At 49.1% G+C, this 27724-nt stretch overlaps 1 pseudogene; it reads right to left on the reverse strand.

Moving 5' to 3' along the window:
* The window catches only part of LOC108178795 (cilia- and flagella-associated protein 337-like), a 53616-nt pseudogene that overhangs the window by 18697 nt on the left and 7195 nt on the right, over nt 1-27724 (reverse strand).

Here is a 27724-nt window from a genome sequence, read left to right on the forward strand (position 1 = left end):
GCTAATCCCCCGCCTTGCGGCGCCGGCACACCGGGTTCTAGTCCCGGTCGGGGTGCCGGATTCTGTCCCGGTTGCCCCTCTTCCAGGCCAGCTCTCTGCTGTGGCCAGGGAGTGCAGTGGAGGATGGCCCAAGTCCTTGGGCCCTGCACCCCATGGGAGACCAGGAGAAGCACCTGGCTCCTGCAAAAAAAAAAATCTATTTATTTATTTATTTATTTGAAAGTCAGAGTTACACAGGGAGAGAAGGAGAGGCAGAGAGAGAGAGAGAGAGGTCTTCCATCTGCTGGTTCACTCTTCAATTGGCCACAACAGCTAGAGCTGCGCCAATCCAAAGCCAGGAGCCAGGAGCTTCTTCTGGGTCTCCCATGTGAGTGCAGTGGCCCAAGGATTTGGGCTATATTCTACTGCTTTCCCAGGCCATAGCAGAGAGTTGGATTGGAAGTAGAGCAGCTGGGACTTGAACTGGTGCCCATATGGGAAGCTGGCGCTGCAGGTGGCAGCTTTACCCACTACGCTACAGCGCTGATCCCAAGTCAGTGTCTTAAGAAAGCAGGTATACACCCAAACAGAAAGAAGAAAAGTGTCAGGGGCAGGTGGGGGCACACAGGTTTACGTGAAGCGCATGCCTCTTACGTACAAGTTTAGAGTCATTTAAGTAGAGTGAAATGCCAGGGAGAAAGGATGTGAGGTTGTTACGCACTTCCTAAGTCCTCTCTCTTTTGGATTCTTGGACATGTACTGCAAATGCCTCACCTTGCATCACTGTTTTCTGGAACCCCTTAGAAGGAAGTGACTTGCTGTGCTTCAGGGTGTGCAGGTAGCGCCCGTTGTAACTCCATATTCTCAGACAGCCGTCCCTGCCTAGGAAACAGAGTCCCCTTAGGGTAGCGTGCCAGGGGTCACCCCACCAGTCAGGGATAAGGCGCATGCCTTCTTCCACTGGAGTCCAAGGTCAGACAAGCGATCCCAGCATCGCTGTGAGCCCCAATAAATTCAGACAACTCTCTTCCTGTTTCAAGAGCTCACACTGTCACCATCAGCGGCAGGAAGTTGGAAAAAAAAATGCATATAGAGGTACTGGCTAGCAAATGAAAGCGAGTTTGCATTGAGGTCTAGTGTCCTAGATACTAAAGATAAAAGTACCCTGAAAGTATTTGTACTTGCCATACAAGTTGGCTTCCCCAAGGGCACTGGGTTGCTAAGGCTGTCACGAAAAAATACCAGATTGGGTGGCTTAACCGACTGATGTTTATTGTTGCCAGTCTAGAGGCTGGCAAGATGTAGGTGCTGGCAGGGTTTCCCTTCTTCCAAGGTCTCTCTCCTTGGCTTATAGAAGGCTGTCTTCCTGCTGGGTCTCCATGCAGCCTCTCCCCTGTGTGCGCGCGCACACACACACACACACACACACACACACTTGATCTTGCTCTGCGTCCTTATCTTGCCTTACAAAGACAGCAACCAATCAGATTGGATCATGGCTCACCCTGAGGGCCTCATTTTAATGTAATCACCTCTGTGTAGCTCCTGACTCCAAACCACAATCTGAGATACTGGTGGTTAGGTTCCTGGTGGATATAAATTTTCAGACATGCAGAAGTCTGGAAGATTTCAGAACCACAGGGTGCAAATCTGACCGTCTAGGTTCAGGTGCAGGTTAAATTTTGAGCAGCAAAGTCTGTTCACCATGAGAGCAAAGGTGAGTGGGAAGGCCGATTTGCTTCTTGGGAGGCTGTATTATCTACGCCCTCAGCCTGCTGATCTCATTCTGATAAGCCCCAATTCACGGTTATTTCTTTGAGTTCCATCCCTCTTGCAACTTTTGAAGGAGACTCCTCTGGAAGGGAGTCAACTGGCACCTTCCAGGACTGGTTGGGGTAAGCGCCAAACCCAGAAGGGCTTCCTCTGGGTCAGGCTTCCAGGAGCCTGCACCCAAAGTCCTCCACCGTGGATCTCCAGGAGGCAGTGCCAGCGGGGGAGGAGAAATCATGAGGGAACAGCATCCTTTCTCAGAACTGTTTAGCATTCCTTTTCATCTGCCACTTTGCAAAAGGGGGAGCCCCATCGATTGTTGTGAATTTCAAGTCCCTGCAAACAGACTTTCGGTGGCAGGCACTTTTCCCTCTTGTCCACGCCAGGGTTCCTAGGGGTGTCTAATCTTCAGGAGCATTCTTCTGTTCTCAGTAACACTCCAGGAGCCTCTTGGCAGCCCTGTCAATCATTTGCAGATATCCAAAGTTCTACAGGGGTTTGCAATGCGGTTGAGGACCAGATTTGAATTAAATACCTCCTGGCTGGCAGTGAGGCACTGGGTGGGAAGCAACATTATGCTCTTAACACTGTGTATATGAGATACGTGAAACTTGTTTCCCTTATATAACAATTTTTTTAAAAGAAAGCATAATCCAGAGCTGGAGTGTAGGCTGCGCCATCAGCCCAGGAGCCACTGTGAAGGGAGGCCTGCTTTGTCCCAAGCTGTCTTTCAAGGCTCAGGTCTCCAGTTTAGTATCTAAAAAGACACACCTTTGTTTCTTCAAAACAAACAATCAAACAAAAGCAAAAGCTGTTTACTGCTACTGGTAAGGGAAGTAAAAAAGATTGAAGTCATAAAAATAACTTTCCATATGACTTCAGTGTTGCATTCATAGACTCAAGAAAAGCTGAAAGGTGCTATTTATACAGTTTCAGGTGCGCCTCACTCGCATTTTGTAGGAGGGATTGCATAATATCTCCTTTAAGAACTTTATGGGCCCAAGCTGTTCTTCCCCTTGGGGACTCCATCAATCAAATTAAAATGCAAGCATATCCCAAATTAAAAACAATTTTGATATTGTTTTAACATTTTTTATTTACTTTTATTTGAAAGGGAGAAAGAGAGAGAGAGAGAGAGAGAGAGATAATCTTCCATTCTTCCATCTGCCGATTCACGCCCTAAATGCTTGCAATAGCAGGGCTGGGCCAGGATCCCAGAAGTCAATCCAGATCTCCCATGTGTGAGCCATTACCTTCTGCCTCCAGTAGACCACATGAGCAGGAAGCTAGAATGGAAAGCAGAGCTGGGACTTGAACCCTGGCATTCTGATAGGAGATGTTGGTATCTATTTTTTTTAAGATTTATTTGTTTATTTGAAGAATAGCATTACAGAAAGGCAAAGGCAGAGAGAGAGAGATGTCTTCTATCCACTGGTTCCCCAAATTGCCACAACGGCCGGAACTGGGTCAATCCGAAGCCAGGAGCCAGGAGCTTCTTTTGGGTCTCCCACATAGGTGCAGGGGCCTAAGGACTTGGGCCATCTTCTACTGCTTTCCCATGCCATAGCAGAGAACTGGATGGGAATTGGAATAGCCAGGACTTGAACCAGTGCCCATATGCCCATATGGGATGCTACCACTGCAGGTAGTGGATTTACCCACTGTGTCACAGCACTGGCCCCAGGAACGGTGGGTAGGTATCTTAAGTGTAGAATCAATTAGTGTGCTGATTTTAAAATAATTTAATTTATAATCTTAAGCCATTGGTGAAATTTTATTTATGCTATTCTTTTTTAAATGAGCTGATTTTTCAAAAAAGATTTATTTAACTTATTATTTGAAAGGCAGAATTTTATGTAGAGAGAAGGAGAGACACAGTTCACTCCTCAAATGGCCACAATGGCTGGAGCTGGGCTAGGCTGAAGCCAGCCTGGAACTCCACCTGGGTCTCCCACATGGGTTCCTGGGCCCAAGGACTTGAGCCATCTTCCACTGCTTTTCAGGATGCATTATCAGGGAGCTGGATCGGAATTGGAACAGCTGGGACTCAAACTGGCACTCATAGGGGCTGCAGCATCATAGTTGGTGGCCTAACCCACTGCGCCACAACGCCAGCCCCTATTTATGTTACCCTTGTACAGTAAACTTCCTTTTTATGTATAACTATTTACATTTAAAGGAAAGTTGATATGTAACATGTTGTAAACATTTAACTGGATGTTTATTACTTTCATTGTATGGTTTTCAAACATTTTTAGAGATGATGGAAGTTGGTAGTCCTTAGCACTTCTGGGTGTGTGATCAAGTGGAATTTGGGACAGTGGTACTCATAAAGTTGAGCTTCATGAAAATCTTGGGCTATATTTTCTCTTCCATAAATGTTAGGAGTGCAATGTGGTTTAGATGCTATGGATTGTGGCCGAGGGCATAATGATATCATAAACACTTCCCACATCAGCCTATCTGCAAAGGGAGCCAATAGTGAACTCAGTAATTTAATCCAATCCTTATTAGAGAGTTTGAGAGCAGCTCATCTTCCACAATAGCTGTGGGAGTATTTCTATCTCAGCTCAGCATCTGTGTACCACCTCCTGGAGGCGAGCTGTGCTTCTCAGAAGTAATGTACTGGGGGGGCGGGGCAGTGTCACAGAGTCAGAAGCCCAAGTGCTAACGAGGCCGTTCATTCAGCTTGCATGGGCTGGGAAGGAATCTCGGAATGTTTCTTAGAGGGGTTGAAATCTGAGCTGGGCATTGAAGAAGGAGGATTTTTTTTTTTTTTTTTTGGACAGGCAGAGTGGACAGTGAGAGAGAGAGACAGAGAGAAAGGTCTTCCTTTTGCCATTGGTTCACCCTCCAATGGCCGCCACGGTCAGCGCGCTGTGGCCGGTGCACCACGCCGATCCAAAGGCAGGAGGCAGGTACTTATCCTGGTCTCCCATGGGGTGCAGGGAGGATTTTGACAGAGCAGGAGGGAGAGGAGGGAGAACCATGGGTGCCATGATTCCCGGCCTCAAGTGGCAGAATTGTTGTGCAACACTGGTTTTGGGATGGTTGCTATAGCCTCAAGCCTTGATGGGAGGTGCTAACTGCACATATAACTGCAGCTACGCAGCAGGGGTGAGTCAGGTAGGGAAGAGAGGTTCATGGAGGAGATGGGACTTGAGTTGGATCTTGAAGGATGGCTCAGGGATATGTAGGACAAGAAGAGGCACATAGGGAAGTTCCAGGGTGGAGATCGGGAAGAAGTTGGACAGAGCCCTGGGCAGGATGAGTAGGATACAGAGGAGATCAGAAAGTTGGCCTGATGGTGTCTGAGATTCTGATAAACTCAGAGGACAAATTCTTCCTTATGCACAGGAACCTCCAAAATGCAATTCACTTGAGCCTTCTTTAAGATGGATTGTGAATGAGTCATTGTGAAAAAAAACAAAACAAAACCTTTCTTTGGCCAGTAGACTGAATAATCCAAGTTTGAAATCTTTCCCATGTTCACAGTGATCAGCAATCCCGGGAGCAAGAAGACCGTGGAGTCTCGCTGAGGAGCAGCTGGAATGCGTGTGAGTGAGAAAGAGACATGCCCAGGCTGGCGTGGGATGCACCCAGGTCCTGCAGAGCCCAAAGACCAGCGAGCCAGGCGCTGGCAGGGAGCAGGAGGGAAGGTGTGGCCACATGCCCGGCTACTCGCTTCCAGAGCGGGGGCTGAAGCCAGTGACTCAGAAAATAACCCATCAATGCAAGGAGATTCCAGGGCATGACAACGTCGTGAGTGTAGCTGGGGTGTGGCCTCCCATGAGCGCAAGGACAGAAGAACATGTACCACGGGGTGTGTGTGCATACCCTATTCACGAGCACTAATTGTGACCTCCTGTGGCCAACACCATGTCACCCATAAAGGACACAGACAAGATGGTTCCCAGGAGCCCCTGTGTGCTGAGGAAGTGGAAAAGGCTGGGTCCCCTCAGAGTGGATTAGAATCAGGCTTCAGGGTCCGCTATGTGGCCTAGGGGGTAAAGCCGCTGCCTGCAGTGCAGCGTCTCACATAGGCACTGGTTCGAGTCCCAGCTGCTCCACTTCCGATCCAGCTCTCTGCTATGGCCTGGGAAAGCAGTGGAAGATGGCCCAAGTCCTTAAGCCCCTGCACCCGTGTGGGAGACCTGGATGAAACTCCTGGCTCCTGATCAGCACAGCTCTGGCCATTGTGGCCATCTGGGGAGTGAACCAGCAGATGGAAGACCTCTCTCTCTCTGTGTGCCTCTGCCTCTCTGTGTAACTCTGACTCTCAAATAAGTAAATAAATCTTAAAAAAACAAAAGGAATCACAGGCTGCTAGGCTGTAGTAATCATTCTGCATGATACAAGGAATCACAGGGCCATGGGTGAACTCTAAGCTTTTTCATCCAACTTTCTTGGAAGACCATCCAAACAACGCCTGCTCACGGGTAGATACACCTGCTCCTCCTCTTCTTTACTGTTAGGGACACAATGTCCCCAGGACACACTGCTCAGCTCCAGGGGAGGGCAGAGAGCAGGAGTAGCAGCTGACCGTGTGCCCCAAGGCTGGGTTGTACCTGCAGCATCTCACGGGCTCTTGGAGGGAAAGCACCAGCTGAGGCTTCCGGGCAGATCTCGCTCATAAAAAACAGACAGAAAGGGCAGCAGAGCTGACTCCAAGTTCAAATTCTTCCCATGTTCACAGTGATCAGTAATCCTGGGATTACTCCCTCCAAAGGGAGGCACCTCCTGGTCTGCTACAGAACAGTCATTGAGGGTGGGCTTTGGGGACAAGCGATGAGGCTGGGAGTTAGGGGCAAGTCCCCAACTGCTCAAAACCCCAATCTTGTTGGTTGCAAAGTAGGGATGATATCCACTTCGAAAGGATTTTTGGAGGACTCAGTGAGACCCCATGGACAACGGCGTCAGCCCCTCACACACCGTGTGTCATGGGGGAGCTGAGAGCCCGCGTCCGCTCTAGGGATGGAGGAGCGTGGCTTTATGAGGTCTCAGACTGTGCCTTCCCCACTTCCCCGACAAAACATTAACAAACACAAGCCATCAGCCCACAGTGAGTCCTGTGTTCTGCAAGGCAGCACTGCTGGCTCCCGGTGGGGACACGTTGAGCCCCTGTGGGTGCCCGGGTGCCCCTGAGATCACAGGACCTTGTCCCAGGAGGCGCCTTCAAGGGCTTGGCACTCGGAACGGACTGTCCACGGGGTGCGCCTCCTTCTCTGCAGAAAGGAATCCCTCGTGGAGTTTCTGTGAGGAGTGAGTGGAGAAGGGGGTTGGGATGCTGGAGGAGCATAGCATACAGGATGTGTTTGATGCAGAATGTTGGTTCGGAGCCAGCACCGTGGCCTCTCGTGACTGCCCCTCCCCTGCGTAGCCCACAGCTCAGAAGGGCCCATGACAGAGCCGAGGCTTCACACTCCGTGCAATTCCTGACGTGGGAAGAACCCTTTCGTTTTTTCTTTTAACATTTGATTTATTTACTTTTTTTAAAGAAGAATTATTTATTTTATTTGAAAATCAGAGTTAAAGAGAGAGAAGGAGAGAGACAGTCTTCCATCCTCTGGTTCACTCCCCAAATGGCTGCAATTGGCAGAGCTGTGGCGATCTGAAGCCAGGAGCCAGATACTTCTTCCAGGTCTCCCACGTGGGTGCAGGAGCCCAAGGACTTGGGTCATCTTCTACTGCTTTCCCAGGCCATAGCAGAGAGCTGGATTGGAAGTGGAGCAGCTGGGACTTGAACCAGTGCCCATATGGGATGCCGTCACTGCAGGCGGTGGCTTTACCTGCTATACCACAGCGCTGGCCCCATAATTTATTTATTTTTAAAAAATTTGATTTATTTGAAAGGGAGAGTTACAGGGAAGGGGCATGTGTGTGTGTGTGAAAGAGAGAGAGAGAGAGAGAGAGAGAGAGAGAAACAGATCTTATATAAGCTGGTTCACCCCCCAAATGGCTGCAATGGCCAGGGCTGGGCCAGGCTGGAACCAGGAGCCCAGAACTCCATCCAGGTCTCCCACGGGGGTGGCACGGGTTCAATTACTTAGGCCATCTTCTGCTGCTTTCCCAGGAGCATTCGCGGGGAACTGGATCCGACACAAAACAGCCAGAACATGAACTAGCACTCCAGTATGGATGCTGGCATTGCAAGCAGCAGCTTAACTCATTGCTCCACAATGCTGGCTCCAGACAGAAGCTTTTTCAAGGAACATCAGGATTTGGCAAAAGAGCATTTAAGACTTTTCCCTGGATGGTCCCTGGGCTTCAGGAAACCAAGATGGAGGCTGGCTGGGCAGAAGGAGGCCGTGGGAGCCCAGCATGGAAGAGCAGGTGCTGGCTGTAGAGCATCGTTTCCGGTTGCTGGGAGGAAGGTGTGGGGAGCAACTCAGACTAGACTAAGTTACTGGAATTAAGACTTATTCTATGCATCTGCTCTCCCACAATATGGCGCTGGGAGAGGAGGAAACAGCTTCTACACAGCTGCCTCCAGTTCAACCAATAAGCAGCAGGACCTGCTCCTGATTGGAGGAGAGCAGCGTACTCGGCGTGTGGGTAGCAGAGTTGGGATTGGCGGAAGAGGACTATAAAGGAGGAGAGAGACAACATTCACCAGGAACATCTAAGGGGAACATCTATCTGAAGGAACACCTGTGCAGCCCCCGAGAGAGCCGGCCGGCGGTGTGCCGCTCCCCCGTGGAAGTGGGGAATGTGGCAGGGGGAACCGCCCTTCCACGGAGGTGGAAGGGTCGGTAGCCAACCCGGGAAGAACCAGCAGCAAACCCGGGGAGGGCCGAGCAGACAGAAGAACAACGCAGGGTCCTGTGTCGTTCCTCCACGAAGACGGGGAGCGACAGAAGGAGTTGAGCTCTCCAGCTCAGGGATGAGGTCACACACTCCCTGTGACAGAGCAGGGGTGGGGGCTGGTATCTGGCACAGAGGTGTTGGCACTGTGTTTGCCATGCCATGGAATTTCTGTCACTTTACGCCACAAAAAAAAAAAAAAAAAATCAGTCACACAGGCTGTTTGTTCCACACAAGGCTGTCACTTAGAACAAACAGCAGTTTGATTGACTGGTGCTTCCGGCTCTCGGCTAGCTGCTTTGGCAGCTGAGTCTGGCTGCGACAATGATTGGGTACTTGCTCTGCACAGGCTCTCCTGATGCATGCAAGCCCGCTTCACGGCCTCAGTGAGCTGCCTGGGGCAGGGGCACAGTCACAGGTTGGAACCTCACACTGGGGACTTCTCCATGGGCTTCTGGTGTGTGAAACAGGGTCACTTTCTGGGCCCGGAGCTGTAGCGTAGCGGGTAAAGCCACCTCCTGCAGTGCTGACACCTCATATGGGCACTGGTTCAAGTCCCAGCTGCTCCACTTCCAATCTAGCTCTCTGCTATGGCCTGAGAAAGCAGTAGAAGATGGCCCAAGTCCTTGGGCCCCTGCACCCATGTGGGAGATCCAGAAGAAGCTCCTGGCTCCTGGCATAACTCTGACTTTCAAATAAATAAAAAAAAAATAGGGTCACTTTTCCATAAAGTTAATTTCTAAAATTATTTGAAAGGCAGAGAGGGAGAGAAAGAGAAACTCTTCCATCTGCTATCTCACTCTCCAAACTCCTGCAACAGCTAGGCCTGGGCTACGGTGAAATCAGGAGCTAGAGACTCAATCCAAGTCTTCCACAAGCGTGGGAGGAACCCAAGTATTTGAACCATCACCTGCTGCTTCTCGGGTGTTGCATTACAGGAAACTGAATATATAGTGGAAGCAGGACTTGAACCCAGGCACTCATGGGATGTGGGCATCCCAAGCATCAGCTTAACTGCTGCATCAAACACCCACCTCCATAAAGTTCATTTTAAAAAAAATTATTTTGGGCCGGTGCTGCGGCTCACTAGGCTAATCCTCCGCCTAGCGGCGCCGGCACACCGGGTTCTAGTCCCGGTCAGGGCGCCCGATTCTGTCCCGGTTGCCCCTCTTCCAGGCCAGCTCTCTGCTGTGGCCAGGGAGTGCAGTGGAGGATGGCCCAGGTGCTTGGGCCCTGCACCCCATGGGAGACCAGGAAAAGCACCTGGCTCCTGCCATCGGATCAGCACGGTGCGCCGGCCGCAGCGCACTGGCCGCGGCGGCCATTGGAGGGTGAACCAACGGCAAAGGAAGACCTTTCTCTCTGTCTCTCTCTCTCACTGTCCACTCTGCCTGTCGAGAAAAAGAAATTATTTTATTTATTTGAAAGACAGAGTTAGAGAGAGAGAGGAAGAGCCAGAGAGAGAGAGAGAGAGAGAGAGAGAGAGAGAGGTCTTCCATTTGCTGGTTCACTCCCCAGAAGACCACAATAGCCAGAGCTGAGCTGATCCAAAGCCAGGAGCCAGGAACTTCTTCCAGGTTTCCCATGTGGGTGCAGGGGTCCAAGCAGTTGGGCCATCTTTTACTGCTTTCCCAGGCCATAGCAGAGAGCTGGATTGGAAGTGGAGCAGCCAGGACTCCAACTAGCACCCATATGGGATGCTGGTGCTGCAGGTTGGGGCTTTAACCCGCTATGCCACAGTGCCAGCCCCATAAAGTTAGTTTTTGACATGTGATTTGACTACTGAGTATGATATGATGGGTCTTATAACAAGTACACGGGAAATGTTTAATATGAACAAATTATGCATGGAGATAAAAATTTTTTGCACTAAAATAAATGTCTTTTAAATGCATTTTCCACAGTTTTTTGAGACTTTTCCCATACCTATTTTCCCAAATGAAGAATTTTGGTGAGTTGTCCTGAGTTTTGACTTGGGAAATCCAGTCACTATTATCAGATAGCAAGGCTTTGAGATATGCAAACGGCAATATTTGCTCTAAGAATCTTCCTACGGCCTTTCTCAGCTCACGTGTGATCTTGCTGAATACTAAGAGGAAAACTGCCAACAGGCAATGAAGACTGTGTTTATGTCAGCAAGCCAGGAGGGGTAGTTGGGGTGCAAGAGAGGGCTACGCTGGAACCGTGAGCAGGCAATGGTGATGTTTGAATTGTCCCGAGGCAAAGAGGTCCTTGTGGTGCTCACTGTGCAGGTGCTGCCCCTGCTGCCCGGCCAGGTGGGCAGGGCTGAGTTCTTCCCCTGCAGAGCCCGGGAGAAGGGGTGTGACTTACCCCCGGGTCACTGGGCCTCTCAGGAGCATCTGAAAGAAGCCACTTCACCCACTCTGGAGAGGGGACACTTGCCAGTGTGCCGCCTATTGTCTGGTTTTTGCTTTTTAAACCTAGGTCTCCCCTTTCCTTTTGACGTCTTGGAGTGCTTTGCCTGTTCAGTGGGAGTAGCTCGGTGCAGTAAGTCAGGACAACTGGGCCCAGCTGTGGGTCTTGCTTCCCTGTGCCCCTTCTCTAGGCCTCTGCTCATCTGCAAAGCTGCAGAGCTGGACCAGAGGACTTCTGGGTACCCGGGCAGTAGAAATGCAGACTTTTCAGAAGGATCAGACGGCCCCAGCTCAGGTAGGACAGAGACAGGCAGCTGGAGCTGAAGCCATTCAACATGAAGGGAGGCACCCTCAGTACCTTCCATTCATTCTCCTTCTAGAATGTTGTTGGCAAATGTGCGCCAAGAAGTCCAAGACCCACTGCAGAGCAACGCAGGAGACTTGGGTCTTTAGGCATTGAGTCTCCCGGGTACGGAGGCCCTGGGAAGAAGCCGCTCCCTGGGGGGGACTCTCCAGAGGAACCTGTCTCATCACCCAAGCATGTGCGACCCCTGCATGACTGCCCTGTTTTGGGGACAGGGGTTTCAGATGTGGGATATCACTAAAGCAGCAGAAACAGTGGGTGGGCCCTCCTGGGTTGTCTCTGCTTGGCTTCTGCCAGTCAGATTGATGCCTAGGGACTGAATCAGCAACCCCCACAGAGCAAATCTTCAACAATTTATCATAGAGGGAGGACAGGAGGGTGGAATAGGCCTACAAGGGAGATCACAGGTTTTTGGATAATACAGTTGCTTCAAAATGTTTACAGGAAAATGCAATTAAATGTGGGGAGCAGCCCGGACTGGACTGAGTTGCTGGAATTAAGACTTATTCTGTGCATCTGCTCTCCCACGGTATGGCGCTGGGAGAGGAGGAAACAGCTTCCGCACGGCTGCCTCCAGTTCAACCAATAAACTGTAGGACTTGCTACTGATTGGAGGAGAGCAGCGTACTCGGCGTGTGGGCAGCCGAGTTGGGATTGGCGGAGGAGGACTATAAAGGAGGAGAGAGACGGCATGCACGGGGAACATCTAAGGGGAACATCTAGCTGAAGGAACACCTGTGCAGCCCCCGAGAAGAGCCGGCCGGCGGTGTGCCGCTCCCCTGCGGAAGTGGGGAATGCGGCCAGGGGGAACTGCCCTTCCACGGAGGTGGAAGGGATAGTAGCCAACCCGGGAAGAACCAGCAGCAAACCCGGGGAGGGCCGAGCAGACGAAAGAACAGCGCAGGGTCCTGTGTCGTTCCTCCACGAAGAGGGGGAGCGAAATAATGGTGCCGTGACTCGGATATGAAGCCTAGGCAGGGTTCAGTGTCGTTCCTCCACGAAGAGGGGGAGCGACAATTAAACATCGAGTTATGGGGGCCAGCACTACCTACATCCCATAACTGAATGTTGATTTGAGTCCTGGCTGCTCCACTTCTGATCAGTTCCCTGTTAATGTTCCTGGGAGAGCAGCAGAAGATGGCCTAAGTGCTTGGGCCCCTGCCACCCATGTGGGAGACCCAGACGGAGTTCCTGGCTCCTTGTTTTGATTAGGGACAGCCCAAGCCATTGTAGCCTTTTGGGGAATGAGCCAGCAGATCAAAGACCTCTTTCTCTCTTTGTCTCTCCCTCTCTCTGTCACTCTGTATTTCAAATAAATAAAATAAATCTTTTAAAAAGCAGGTGAATTGTTTTGATGCAAAACATTTGAAATCTGCACATAGTTTTTTCATAATATGCATTTTTCTGTGAATTTTTAGGTCACTCATGTACATGGATTTCAAAACCTTTTGCACCCAAATAAACATTTGTTCTTGTTATAATTAATTTATTTGAGAGACAGAGAGATGGGAAACAAAGCTCCTAGCCACTGGCTTAACTCCTCAAATGCTTGCAATATGCTGGGGTAGGCTTGGTCAAAGCTGGGTGCTGGAAACGCAATCCAGGCCTCCCATGTAGATGAGGGGAACCCAACTGCTTGAGCCATCACTGCTGCTTCCCAGAGTCCACAGGGGCAGAAAGCTGGAGACAGGAGCTGGAGCTGGATATTCAGCAAATGTGCTCCACTGTGGGATGTGGGCATCCAACCCTCTGGGCCAAACACATGCCCCTTAATTTTTAACTGCATTTTCCATGAACCTTTGGAAGTACCATCATATAGGGAAGTGGTGCTAGAGTAACTAATGGATAATATGTAAGAGAGCTTGCCAAATATACCCTGTAATCTAGGGGCACAGGGCCTGGGGCTGGGGAACCCTGGGCAGAGATCTGAGCAGCAGAACTCAAGCAGAACCCCCTGGCAGGCTGAGTGCTGGGAGTCAAGACAACCTCATACCTCAGTCTCAGGTGCAGGTGTGCCACAGCACCTGAGGCCACGCATAGGGCCCTGGTGTTGGGAGGAAGAGGCAGGTGGAGAGCTCCCCCTTGATGCAGCTCACCTGGATGAGGTCCCCAGGCCCCAGATCTGAGGAGGAAGCAGGGAGAAGTGGTCAGAGGCCTCCCGCAACTTGCTGCGCTGTTTTCCAAGCTGCTCTCTCTTGTGGGCTCTGGTTTGCCTTGACTCAAGCTTTAACACTGCTCCACACCCACCCCACCAAAGGGAAAGACATTGAAAAAATTGTGTTTCTCCTTCTCGGCAGTTTGTGAAGGATATAGACACCGAGGGCTGTGGTCCAGCCCCCCTTTCATGTGGAAGCTGCCCAAGGAGAAGGGACGCCTGGACCAGGCCACCCAAGGGGCCCTGCTTCATTGTCCTACAGGGAGATGGCCAGCAACATCTCTGCCCATTGTCTTAGCTTTCACAGGGGAGCTGACACTGTGGATCTGATTTATGACACAGAGGTACCTCTGTCCCCAAATATGTACCTATTTCTCAATACAGATCTTCAAAACCAGTCACCAGGAAGTGGCTAGAGGGCACAAGGAACAAACTTCAGGGCGGCTGTTGGTTGAGCGCATGGAGGTCCTGGGTTGGCACCCCAGGGCTTCCACCCAGTGGCTGTATGACTTTGGGCAAGTCCCTGCTCTCTCTTTCCCTCAATTTCTTCATCTATAAAATAGAGAGAATAATACTGGTGCCTCCCTTGTAGAGTTGTTTGAAGAGGTTTAAAGAAATCAACCAAAAGCCGAGTGCTTAAAATAGTGGCTAGAATGTGACAACGGTCTTACATAATGAGAATAATAATGTTATTGTCAATCAGTTGTTAGGGTTGGTGGGTGAGTCACGCCATGAATCTTGTATTATCTTAGGGATGGCTACACCCTTGGAGAGGAGCAGATGGGCCAAGCATGAAACCGGGGAGTTCACAGCTGTCAAGAAGGCAGTGGTTATGAATAAGCGCATGTGCACCAACCATTGTGTTAAATTCTTTACAGGGGCCGGCACTGTGGCATAGCCAGTAGAGCGGCCACATGTAGTGCCGGCATCCTGTATGGGTGCTGGTTCAAGTCCCGGCTGCTCCACTTCCGATCCAGCTCTCTGTTATGACCTGGGAAGGCAGAAGATAGCCCAAGTCCATGGACCCCTGTACCCATGTGAGAGACCCAGAAGAAGCTCCTGGCTTCAGATCAGTGCAGCTCCAGCTATTGTAGCCATCTGGGGAGTGAATCAGAGGATGGAAGACCTCTCTCTCTCTCTGCTTCTGCATCTCTGTTAACTCTGCTTTTCAAATAAATAAATGCTTTACATACGTGGTTTCATTTATTCTTTGCTGGGGGTGAAATTGTGTCCCCTGCCAGATTCCTGTTAAATAACCCCAGGACTTGAGAATGGGGCCTCGGAAATAAGGTCATTACACACATCATTAGATAAGAGGAGGGCACCTGGAGTAGGAAGGGCCCCTCGTGCAATATGACGGGTGTCCTTCTAAGGGAACATTTGGAGGTAGACACACACAGAGAGGGAGTGCCATAAGATCACACTGACCCGGCAAGGAACATTGCAGACTGCGAGGAGACTCCAGAAGCCAGGGCAGGACCAGGAACTAATTCTACCACAGTCCTCAGAAGGAAGCAACCCTGCTGGGACCGCGGGCTCACACTCACAGCCCCAGAATGTTAGAAATACATTCCTGTGGTGTGAGCCCACAGCCTGGGGCACTTTGCTGTGGCCATCCTAGCAGATCTGTACTTGTTCACATCAGCCACTGGAGGTGAGCATTATCGAGTGAGTCTCAGAGGGGTTAAATGACTCACCCAAGTTGAAGGGCGAGTACGAGGCTAGACGGGGAGCCAGTGGCAGGTCCGCACCCCTCTGGAGCAGCACAGGCAAATACAGAAAGTTCTTGATGGGGCTGCTTCCCCTCCTTTGAGTCTCTGGAAAGCAAATCGGCTATAATGAGATTTGCAACCTTTATCTCTTAAGCCAGACAATAATTTGTCCTATTGACACCCTCTGTTTATTGTCCTATTATCCTCCCTGGCAGTGAGCAAACTTATTCTGAAAGTACCAGTCTGGTTACCTGTGTTGTGGTATAGCGGGTAGCATCCTATATGGAAGCCCATATGAGATCCAGCTGCTCCGCTTCCCATCCAGCTCCCTGCTGATGCTCCTGGGAAAGCAGCGGAAGACGGCCCAAGTGCCTGGGCCCCTGCACCCATGTGGGAGACCTCGAAGAAGCTCCTGGCTGCTGGCTTTGGCCTGGTCCAGTCCTGGCCATTGCAGCCATTTGGGGGAGTGAATCAGTGGATGGAAGATCTCTCTCTCCCTCTCTCTCTCTCTCTCTCTTTCTCTCTCTCTGTCTCTCTAACTGCCTTTCAAAAAAAAGTAAGTACCAGCCTGTTTTTAAAGGTGTTTTTAGGTCATGGCATAAAAGGGGTCAGCTGTGCTTCCTGTGGGATCAATAAGGGAGAGAGTAGTGATGGAGGTAGAACAGTGCCATGGAAAAGATGCCCCCGGGGATGCTGGATGATGCTCAGTTTCCTGGAGAGTAAGGTGACACACAGCTATGATCAGTCGTTTAAACATCTTTGGGAACCCATGTATCTGTTGACTCCTCGCATCAGGAGAGAAGGTTACTGAGACAAAGAGGGTTTGGAAGTGGAGGAGGAGGAGGAGGAGGAGGAGGAGCAGGACTCAGGTAACTGAAGCCTGGAGCACTGGGTGCTCTACAGACTCCACCTCAGTCCAAGAACGGCAGGTGGGGAGAGGGTGTGTCCTGAAGTTGAGATTGATTACTCTAGCCGGTGTCAAGTCCCACAAATGAAAAAGAGCTACCACAAATCGGGGGTTGTTGACTTACCCATTGTCTGCCCAGAACCTGCCTTTTTGCCTCTTGACTGCTGGTGAGAGACATGGCGGCCAGGCCTGCCCAGGCTGTATCATTCCTTCAGATTTGCCTTCCTGGGGCTGGTAGTGAGCCCGGAGTTGGATTGACTTCAGGGCTGTGATCATCTATGTTCCCTACCATTTCAAAGGAGGAAAACTGTGTGCAGTAGGTGCCTATGAGGTCTACGCATACCACAGAGCAGAAACGAGAGCATTGGATGACAGTCCCATCTCTGATCCCAGCTGCTCCTAAGGCTGTCTGTGCAATGATCTGATGGCAACAACCAGCAACATTCCCTTCTAAGCCCAATTTGTTTATGTTATGCTTTTGTCTCTTGGACTCCAAAGAGTCTTATGCTGTACTGAGCATGGTTCTTACATTGTCTTTATTGAACAAGACTACTCTATAAGCAAAATTCAGGATGTTTGTGGGAAATAGAATTAAAAGATAAGTTCATTTTGGTGCAAAAATTTTTGACATTCCTGCATGAAACAGGTCTTCAAAAAGTTCATGGAAAATGCATATTATGAAAAAAGACTATGTGGGGATTTTGGAACTTTTTGCACAAAAATAACTTTTGGAATTTTATTTTCCATGAACTTTGTGGCATATCCTCATACAAAGTGGGTCTTTCATTTTGGAGAGTAAACCCATGTCTGAAAGAGATAAACAGCTTCATTCAGAAGAATTGAATAGTTTGCCCAGGGTCACCTAGCATATGGTGGATTGACTAAGTTTAAGCCCAAGGTGTCAGCCCAAGGTTGTACCAAATCCATGCTTTTTTGGTCCACATGTAAAGTTGTTGCCAGCAATTAAGTGGCCACCCAATTAAGGTATTTCCCAGTTTCCTGTATGCCCAGGTAGGTCCTGACCACAGCTATGGAATGGGGGGAAGGGACAAGTCTCACTTCCGGATGGGATTTTTATAGAGGCAAGTGTGCTTTCTCTAGTCTCCTACTGCCTACATGTGAATGGAGAGAACTAGGAGAACCCAAGACAGGTGGGGCTACCAGCTGGAGAGCCTGCTCTTTCAGTGAGAGAATAATATGCCCCTACTTGCCAGGAGTCCTGGGGGGTGGGGATTGTTACAGAGGACAGAAGCAAACTTCTATTGTGCTACCCAGTGGGAAACACAGGGTTTCTTTGTTACAGTGGCAAGCCTTACTCTTATCTGTCATGCTATCTTCTTTACAAGAAGCAACTTTCTGTCATCCTAATTCCCCACAACACAAAACAGCTCTCTTGGAGAGGTGCAATTTTAAATTCACAGAAAAATAACAACTGAGAAAGGAAATCTGAATCTGTCGCTTCATTCTCCTTGAGAGAATGCCAGAAATCGGCAGGCTCCTGAAATGTTTTGTGTGTCCCTATGATTTAAAGGAGGAAAATATTTGGGCTGAAAAATCAATTCAAAGAATGGAGACTGTCTGATCAGGCATGCTAGAACCCTAGCTGTTTGGCTCCTGGTTGATTAGTTTTTATTTGACAGGAATAATATATTCTGAAATAACTTACACACCATATTTCCAAGACAGGATTTCAATATATTTTAAATACACATTGGGAAGGGATTCAATATGCCTGACTCATCACAGGCAAGATGCTAATCTTGTAATCATGAGTTTAGATGGGAAGAAAATCGAGAGGCAGTAGGGAAACGGAATAGGATACAAGATGTGTCCCCACCTACAACATGATGAGCATCTGAGGGCGGACAGTTTAAAAAAAAGCTCATTAAAATAGGAAGTCTCCAACTTTGTGGCTTTAGATATCTTCAGGTGAATTTGATTTTCCAAATGAATCAGAAACCGAAGTTCTTAAATCTTCCCACTGTCATCAAGTTTTCTCAGAGCAGCGACTTGAGTTTGGCCCCTGGTTTGATACCTGACTGTGATCTCAGCATTTTGTTTGCTCTCAAATATCCTCCTCACCACCATGGAATGGACTCTAAGCTCACTGCACAGGAGCTGCCCCAGGCCAGCACATAGAAGCCCCCACCTCCACCCCATGCATCCCAGTGCCCGAGTGCTCAGTCCATGAAGTCTTTGCCTCCTTTGCTCACTCCCATGGCCTCCAAGATCTATCTCATCCATCCCATGGCTTAAAAAATTCCATCTAAATGCTAATGGCTGCCGCATCGTATCTCTAGCCTGACATCACTCCAAACTCAGACGACTCTCTCCAGCGCCTCCGCAGCTGAACTCCCAGCCTTGCACACCTCACCCTCACCATATTCCCTGTTCTAATTTTTGGGCTGAGACCCCAAACCTTGATGCCATTCTTGATTCTTCTCCTTCCCTACCCACCACCCTTAAAATATAGCAAATTTATTTGTGATAAAACTCACATAACATGAACTTCACTTTTTTTCTTTTTAAGATAGAGGAGGAGAGACAGCGAGAGAATCTTCCATCTGCTGGTTCGTTCCTGAAATGGCCGCAATGCTTGGAGTAATGCCAGGCCTAAGCCAGGAGCCCAAGCCTCCTCCAGGTCTCCCACATGGGTACCAGGCCCAAGTACTTGGGCTGCTGCTCCCCCAGGTGCACTAGCAGGGAGCTGGATCAGAAGTGAAGCAACCAGAACTCAATCTGGCACCCATATGGGATGCTGGTACTGCCCATAATGGCTTAACCCATTGTACCAGAGCATCAGCTGCACAAAGTTCACATTTTTAAAGTGTACAAGTTGAACAACCATCAGCACCAGCTGATTCCAGGCATTTTCACAAGTTCCCAAAGAAACCCATACCCATTAGCAGATATTCCCTATTCCTACCTCACCCCAGCCTCTGCTAACCTCTCAGCTACTTCACAGCTATATGGATTGGCCTATTCTGGATATCATATGTCTACAGAATAAGAACCCAACATGTGGGTTTTGGAGGCTGGCTTTTATTAATGTTTTGAGGTTCAGCCGTGTTGTCACGAGTCACTACTTCATTCCTTTTGTTGCTGAGTTCTATCCCATTGTTCACACATACCTCCCTCACCAGTTGATGGACATTTCCCTTGTTTATATTTGAGACTACTATAAATAATGCTGCAGTGAACATTCATATGCAAAGTGTTGTGTAAACATATGCTTTTGTCTTTGGCATATCTCTGTGAGTGCAATTGCTGGCTCATTTGATAATTTGAGGACTGGGTTGGGTATCATGGTACAGAGGGTTAAACCACTTCCTAGACACTGACATCCCATAGCAGAGCCCTGAATCCTCTGCTTCTGACCCAACTGTCTGCCAATGCACCCAGCAAAGCAGAGGAGGATGGCTCAAGTCCTTGGGTCACTGCCATCCACGTGGGAGACCCACATAAAGTTCCTGGTTCTTGGCTTGGGCCTGAGTCCAGCCTCAGTTCTTGCAGGCTTTTCAGGAGTGAACCAGTGGATGGTTTTGCCATGTTGCTCTGTCGCTCTGCCTTCCAATAAAGACATTTTTAAAATTATTTTTGAGAACTGCCAAAGTATTTTCCCAAGTAGCCGCACCATTTTAGTTTCCCACCAGCAAGTTAAAAGGACTCCAATTTCATCACATCCTTGCTAACATTTATTATTGTCTTCTGATTTTAGCCATCCTAATCAGTGTGAAGTGGTTTTTGTTTATTATTATCCTGTTAATATGGTATGTTACTTGGTTTTCATATGTTGAATCCCACTTGTGTTTCTGGGATAAATCCCATTTGGTCGGGATAAATCCCATTTGGTCGTGTTGTATACAACTTTTTTTTTTTTTTTTTTTTTTTTTTTTTTGACAGGCAGAGTGGATAGTGAGAGAGAGAGACAGAGAGAAAGGTCTTCCTTTTTGCCATTGGTTCACCCTCCAATGGACACCGCTGCCGGTGCGCTGTGGCCAGCACATCACGCTGATCGAAAGCCAGGAGCCAGGTGCTTCTCCTGGTCTCCCATGCGGGTGCAGGGCCCAAGCACTTGGGACATCCTCCACTGCACTCCCTGGCCACAGCAGAGAGCTGGCCTAGAAGAGGGGCAACCGGGACAGAATCCAGCGCCCCGACCAGGACTAGAACCCAGTGTGCCAGCGACACAGGCGGAAGATTAGCCTAGTAAGCCGCAGCGCTGGCCTGTATATGTCTTTTAATGTATTGCTGGATTCAGTCTGGTAGGATTTTGTTGAGGATTTTTGTAACTAAGGTGATTATAGATGTTAATCTCTTTTTTTTTTTTTTTCTTGTGATGTCTTTGGCTTTGGCATCAGGCTCAGGGATGAGTTGGGGAGTGTTTCTGCTTGTTCTGTTTTTTAAAAAGAAGATTGTGTGGAGAATCACTGTTAATTCTCCTCTAAATATTTGAAAGGATTCACCGGTATGTCATCTGAGTCTTGCTTTTCTGTGTGTGTGTGTGTGTGTGTGTGTGTGTGTGTTTAAATTAGTAATCCAATCCTTTTTACTTGGATTTTCTTTTCCCTCTGATCCAGTTTGAATAGCTTATGTCTTGTAAGGAATGCGTATATTTCACCTAGCTTTTCCAATTTGCTGGCAATTGTTCATAGCATTTCCTTATAATTATTTTCATTTTTTAAGGTTGGTAGTAATGTCTCTTGCATTCTTGATTTTTGTTTTTTCTTTTTCAGTTTTTTCTCTTCCCCTGCCTTGATCAAAGTAGGCCAAGTTTGCAATTTGGGTGATACTTTTAAAGAATCAACTTTTGGTTCCGTTGATTTTTATATTATTTTTCTAATTTCTATTATTTATTTTCACTCTAGTATTTATTATTTACTTTCTGGGACTTGCTTTGTGTTTGGCAACTTCATTTTTCAAATCTCTTAATGTGGAAAGTAACTGACATAAGATCCTTTTTGTGTTTAGGTTTTTATGGCTACAAATTTCTCTCCAAGCTGTCCTGGGTGTGGCCACTGCGTTCCAGTGAGTTCTGTAGTCTTTCCTTCTTTCTTGTTGCTAGAAGCTTCTCTAATCCGTCACCAAGTCCTCCAGTCTCTACCTTCTGTGGCCTGTCTTCAATGTCTTTTCTGAAACCCTTTGGGCTCGAGGTGTTTGGGAATTCACATGGTTTTGAATTTTGAAAGATCAGGAAAACCTAATAAGCCCAAATAGACTCTGGCAGCACCCTATAAGCAGTCATATATTTCTGTAGCAGGACATGGAAATACTAACTTCCAGCGGGTTAAAAGCTGTGAAGTAAGCTCGGGTTACGTTTCCCTGCCAAATAAATTCGGCTCACCTGTATTAGAAGGAAGCCTTCGAGGTCTGGGATTGTAAAGCAGGGGCCGTTGGCCTGGGTGTGGAGAAGCACACGGCTTCTCTCTGGCTGCGCAGTGGCCGTCCTGGGCCAGCGGGCACCCGCTTTCACCTCGCCGTGCCAGAAAGCTCCACTCCGACCGCCCTGGGATCTCCTGGCAACACAGCAGCAAGCGATTCCTGTTAAAACGGAAGTCCTGTCCCATCACGCTTCTACCTCACACCTCCGAGAACAAATGGAACAACAGCCAAGAGCCGGTGCCCAGGCCTCTTCTCCACGGCCCGCCTCCCTCCTGCTGCCACTCTTCCCTCTCTGACCTCATGGCCTTGGCTGCCCCCAGGGCTTTTGCACTCGCGCTTCCCTCTGCCTCTGCAACTCTACTGCAGATCGGCGCATGCCCCGCTTTGCTTCTTTCCAGCATTTTCTTAATCCCCCTTAGCGTCCTCACTCCATGATCAACCTGTTAGACACAGGAACCACATTTCCTTGGATATTTATTTATTTATTTATTTATTTTGACAGGCAGAGTGGACAATGAGAGAGAGAGACAGAGAGACAGGTCTTCCTTTGCTGTTGGTTCACCCTCCAATGGCCGCCGAGGCCAGTGCGCCGCGCTGATCCTTGGATCTTCTTACCTTTCCTGCCTTCCTGCTCTCCACAGCACCTGTCACCATCCAATATTCGGAAGGTCTCTTTGTTCGCTTTGGTTTCTGGTAGCCCGTTCCTCCCCTCCCCCCCCCCCCACACCCCCGAGAGGACAGAATTTTGATACTCCTTTGCTGAATCTCCTATACTTGGTACAGCGGTGCGCGGTAGGCATCTGGTAGACTTGCTGAAAGGGTGGACGAATCAGACCTGCTCGTCTGATCCCGGAGTAGGCAAATCTGTCATTTGTTTTCTGGGCTGCTCTCACAGAGTGCTTCAGACTGAGCTACTGAGACAGCAGCAGTCCATTTTCTGACAGTTGTGGAGGCTGAAGTCCAAGATCGAGGTGTCAGCAGGGCTGGTGTCTTCCTCGGTCCCCCCTGCTTGGGGTGCAGATGACAAGATGCCTGTTTTGCAGTTGTCCCCACATAAGCCTTCCCCCATCTGGGTGGCTTAAATCTCCTCTTTTTCATAAGGCCAGCAGGCAGACTGGACTAAGGCAGACCTTAATGGCCTTGATTAGCAATAGTTGCTTTTTAAAAGGTCCTGGCATTGTGGCTCAGTGAGTCAAGCCACTGCTTGGAATGCTGGCATCCCACATGGGAGCACTGATTCAAGGCCTGGTCCAGCTGCCTGCCAGTGTATCTGGAAAAGCAGTGGAAGATGGCCCAAGTACCTTGGCCCCTGCCACCCACGTAGGAGACATGGATGGAGTTCCTGGCTCCTGGCTTTGGCCTGACCCAAACCTGGCTATTGTAGCCTTTTGGGGAATGAACCAACAGCTGAAGGATCCCTGCCCCCACTCCCTGCCACCACCTCTCCCTCTATCTCTGTGGCTCTGCTTTCCTAAATAAATATTTTTTTAAAGCCCTATCTGCAAGTGTAGTTACTTCCCATCTCCTGGGAGTTAAGACTTCAATATGTGAATCCTGGGAGGTGGTGGCCCATGGTTCAGCCCATAGCATCTAGCAATACTCTCTGATGTGAGTGGTCAGGGGGCTGGATTGCTGGCTTGTGTGTGTAGGTGAAGCAGTGAAATGATCCGCCTCCTACGCTTCCCACGTTCCACTGATTCACTCCACATGCCTTCCCGCTGGCCCAGGACAGTCTAGTAAGGGATGGTAGATGGGCTGGGGACATTTATCAAGCTCATTAGGAAACGTGAAATAATGGAAGAAGTGAATCAGTGAGATGGCCTTAGGAAGGTCACAGAGCTTAATTTCTGGTGGCGGCAGGACCTTCAATATAAAGAGAGGTACAAAGGCAAACAAATTGACATGGTGGTCTGACCACCTGCACCATGCCCAGAAATGTTCAAATTCCAAGGCTTACGGGTGACACTTCAGCAAAGGCCCCCTGCCCTAGTGCATTGTAACATAAAATGAGGACTCTTGATGGCAAGGGGCTGCTGCCTTCCCCAAGGCTCCCATTCCATCTCCAACTCCCTACCTTCACCCTCTAAACACGTGCGGACTACAAGGGAATGTCAAAAAGTTCACAGAAGATGGAATTAAAAGATACCCCTATTTTGGGGCAAATGATTTTGAAATCCAGGTGTGATTTTTTTCCTCATATGCATTTTCATGAACTTTTTGAAGATGTCTCATGGGAATGGATTTCAATTGCTTTTTTTACACCAAAATAAACCTACCTCTGAATTCCATTTGCTGTGAGTTTCTGTGCTGTCCTTGTATTTGGGACAGGGGCTATTTGGATAGGATGCAAGCATGGGTCTAAATGCTGGGGGGTCCATGCATCCCGACACAAAACACCTGGTAGGGAAAGTTCCCTCCAAGTCCCATTGCCCGCACGTCCTCCTTTCCCAAAGCAAACTCGCGGGTGCAGACATCGTTTGAGCCTCCACCTAGGCACAGGCCCCTCAAGCTGTGAAACCGGCAGGAACACCTTCTCTGCCAGAGACCATCTTAGACAATGCAGCCAACACAAAAGAGGAAAGACCTTCGCGGTGCTGTTGGCGGCGGAGGTGGGAGATGTTTTGTCATCCTCTGCGGACACGTGGACGTAGATCACTGGAGCCCTGTGGCTTCTCAGCAGACCTGTTGGTTTTCCAAAATGGAAACAGAACAGATGAGCACAAACCAGCTCTGTCTGCTCTTTCTAAATAAAAACGCGAGACTCAACTTGGCCCAGATCTGGCCGTTCTATTCCGCCTGGAGGAGGCCTGTGTCTCTCTCTGACATTGCCCAAGTGTGTATCTTGTGAGATAAAAGGACTGAAGCAAATAACATCTAGTTATAGCAACAGAACCTGGGGTGAGATCCTGCCTGGGGCTTTGTTCCTCCAGCTGCTGACACTAAAAGGAACACTCAACGGTGCAGTAGAATAGAATCCAGGACAGGCTGCTGTCGCTTTGTGTCGCTGGGGGGAGAAGTAGGAGGACCTTCAAAAAGTTCATGGAAAATGAGTTTGCTGAAAAAGCTCTGCGTGGATTTCAAAATTCTTCTGCACCAAAATGAACTTATCCTTTAATTCCATTTTCCATAATTTTTAAAATAATATTTATGTATTTTAAAAACAGAGTTACAGAGAGGCAGAGGCAGAGAGTGAGAGAGGTCTTCCATCTGATGGTTCACTCCCCAGATGGCTGCACCGGTGGGAACTGGGTCAATCCAAAGCCAGGAGCCAGGAGCTTCTTCCAGGTCTCCCACGTGGGGGCAGGGGCCCAAGAACTTGGGCCATCTTCCACTGTGTTCCCAAGCACAGTAAGCAGGAAGCTGGATCAGAAGTGGAGCATCCAGGACTTGAACCCGTGGCCATAGGGGATGCTGGCACTGCATGCATTGCCTTTACCTGCTACGCCACAGGGCCAGTCCCCACAAACTTTTATAAGGATTTATTTATTTGAAAGGTAGGGTAACAGAGAGGGAGAGACAGTGCAGGGAGGGGAGAACTTCCATCCACTGGTTTACTCCCCAAATGGTCAGGGTTGGGCCAGGCCAAAGCCGGGAGCCTGGCACTCCATCCAGGTCTTCCACATGGGTGGCAGGGGCCCAAGGACTTGGGTCATATTCTGCTGCATTCCCAGCACATTAGCAAGGAACTGAATTGGAAGTGGAACAGTCAGGCTCAAACAGGTGCTGCTACGGGATGCTAGCATTGCAGGTGCTGGCTTAGCTGCTGCACCACAGTGTGGGCCCCTCCATAAATATTTTGAAATATGCTGATTTTATAGCCTGAGGGTAATGGCTTTGTGAGTGAAGTTTATTTTAGGGAGCTGGTTGTGCAGTGGGAGGGGAGGAGGCAGAGATAAGAGAGGCAGGGTTGAGGTCTTATAACCTAGTCATTGGAAAGTATGCAAATTGTTCTCCATAATCAGACAAATAGTTGTCTAAGATAATGGGGAGGTGAAAGATTTTTCTTTATTCTTATGCATCTGACATTTGGGCAGGCATTTTACCTGGATGCTTTCATTTTAAATACTTCTAACTGCTTTTGTCATCAGCACTATAGCCCCAGGTCAGGATTACCTGGCTACAGAGGCACAGGGGACAGGATGGATCCAGTGAGCTCCCTGCTTCCCAGCACCAGGTCAATCCAGCCCCGGCATTCCAGGGAGGTGCAGGGCCAGCTTGAGGGGGCCCCCCCGTGGATGCCAGGAGAGTGGCTCAGCTAGGGTCCTCGGCGCGTGCTCCGCTTCTCTGAATTCCCACTCTCAGCTGCCCATTTCCCACTCTCCTTCCACGGTCAACACTCAGAGGGAGTGACAAGCTTGCCTTTGAACTCTGGTTTTGCCGGACATTATTATACTTCCTGGGCTTCACTTTCTTCATGTGTTATAGTGGGTCGAGGTGAGGATTGGAGCCAAGGTACAGACGGCATAGTGCTCTGCGCCAAGTAGCTGCTCAACCAGAAGGTAGGTATTGTTACCACTAAGGAAGTGCTCTCTTAACACGGGCTCCATAGGGCCCCAGGAAAGGCGTGGCCTGGTTCCAAGAGCACAGCGATCCTCTGTTGAGGGGGTGATGGATACCTGCGCGGCTTGCAGCCTCCTCCTCCAATTCCGCGTTTTCCAGAACAATCCCCATTTTCTTCGGTCAGCAACACCTGCTTTTTTATGTCAAAGCTGTTATTCCTCCTTGGGGTGGTACAGTCACTAATCCTGATGTTGTTAAGCAACCGCAGTGCAGAACTGAGTGTGCACTTGAGCAAAGCACACAGAACATACACATCACATAGCCGAGCCCCAGGCATGGTCTGCACGGCAATGGGAGGAGAGAAATCACACCCAGATGTGGATGAATGATGGTGCCACGCGGGCTCTTGGTCCTCACAAGGTGCCTGCATTGTCAATGAACTGTGATGACCCCAAAGAGGGGACTTCCAAAGGTCACAGCTAGAAGTTTCCCAGGCTTTTGTGCAGGGAGCTTAGTTTTGGACAGAGGCTCTTTCAACATTCCAACAGGGAATTAGTGAGCCCCAGGCCCGTTTTCATGGACATTATCACACTGCTGATTGGAGAAGGACAACTTACCCAGGTAGGGAAGGGCTCCAGACTCGAATCACTCAATCCATGCCACCTGTCAGCAGCCAGTGTGTTCTCTTACGGAAGGAAAATGCCTTGACTGCTGCACAGAGAGGGAAAACCGTTTGATTACATTCTGCTCACCTCCAGGGCAAACCAAAGAATGCTTGGCCTTTCCATGGTCATGATGTCTTTCCCAACACTCCTTATCTGCTTCATCTTTTGCTTGACATTTGTTGTCCCCATGCTGTGCCCGAAGAAAATCCACAGAAAACAGGACACAACTTCTTACTAGGATCAATCGATTTCCTGACAAGGCGCTCCTTCCTAAAGGCCCCATGTTTGTTTTCAGTGATGGCTTAGTGGTTTCTTCTGTCATCCCCAAGGTGATGAAAGAATGAAAACAATGAAAAGTAAGAATTTTCCCCCTTCTTTCTCAAGAAAGGGACAAGAAAAGTCCCTTGGGGAAGAGAGGTAACACGGAGAATATCACAGCGTTTGGAGAAAACTAACTTTTATTAAATCTCTACCTCGTGCTAGGGTCTCTCCAGCCACAGTCTGATTTGAGTCTCCCAGAAACCCAGTGAAGTAAACTCTTGTCTTCCACCTTGTGGGCAAGGAGACTCGTGCCTACAGAGGTTCAGAGACTGGTCATTAAGAAAATGGCCCGGTATCAAACCCAGCACTGTCTGACTGCTCATTTGGGACTCACTGGTTTGACCTCTCTGTCCTACCACCAACTAATCTTGTCCTGTAATTATTTTGACAGTTGTTCTCAGCCAATGACTCACGGGCTTATGAATCCAGTGAACACTGGACTCGAAAGAGCAGCCTCCTACAGAGGCCATCACAGGTCAGCCAATGGTCTAAGGAGGTCATCATGAAGGAAACGTGGGCATACTCACCAGTGCCTTTTCCTACCCTGAGAACCTGGTTTATCCCAATCACCGAACTTGACTTTGTCCCAGGTGGCTGCAAGGCTCTGGGACAAAAGAGGCTATCATTTGCAACTTCAACTCTGAGCTGAGGGGTAATTGGTTTCGCATTAGTTCTGGGCCCTTTTCTACAAGTTACAAGCCCAACCGTTTTCCAGGAATCATGAAGAATTTGCTGTTCAGAAAAGTTCACCCAGAGCCATCTGGGAGGACAGATGCTGCTCCATCCACAG

This window comes from Oryctolagus cuniculus, chromosome 9 (genome assembly GCF_964237555.1).
Source record: "Oryctolagus cuniculus chromosome 9, mOryCun1.1, whole genome shotgun sequence".
Taxonomy (NCBI): Eukaryota; Metazoa; Chordata; class Mammalia; order Lagomorpha; family Leporidae; genus Oryctolagus; species Oryctolagus cuniculus.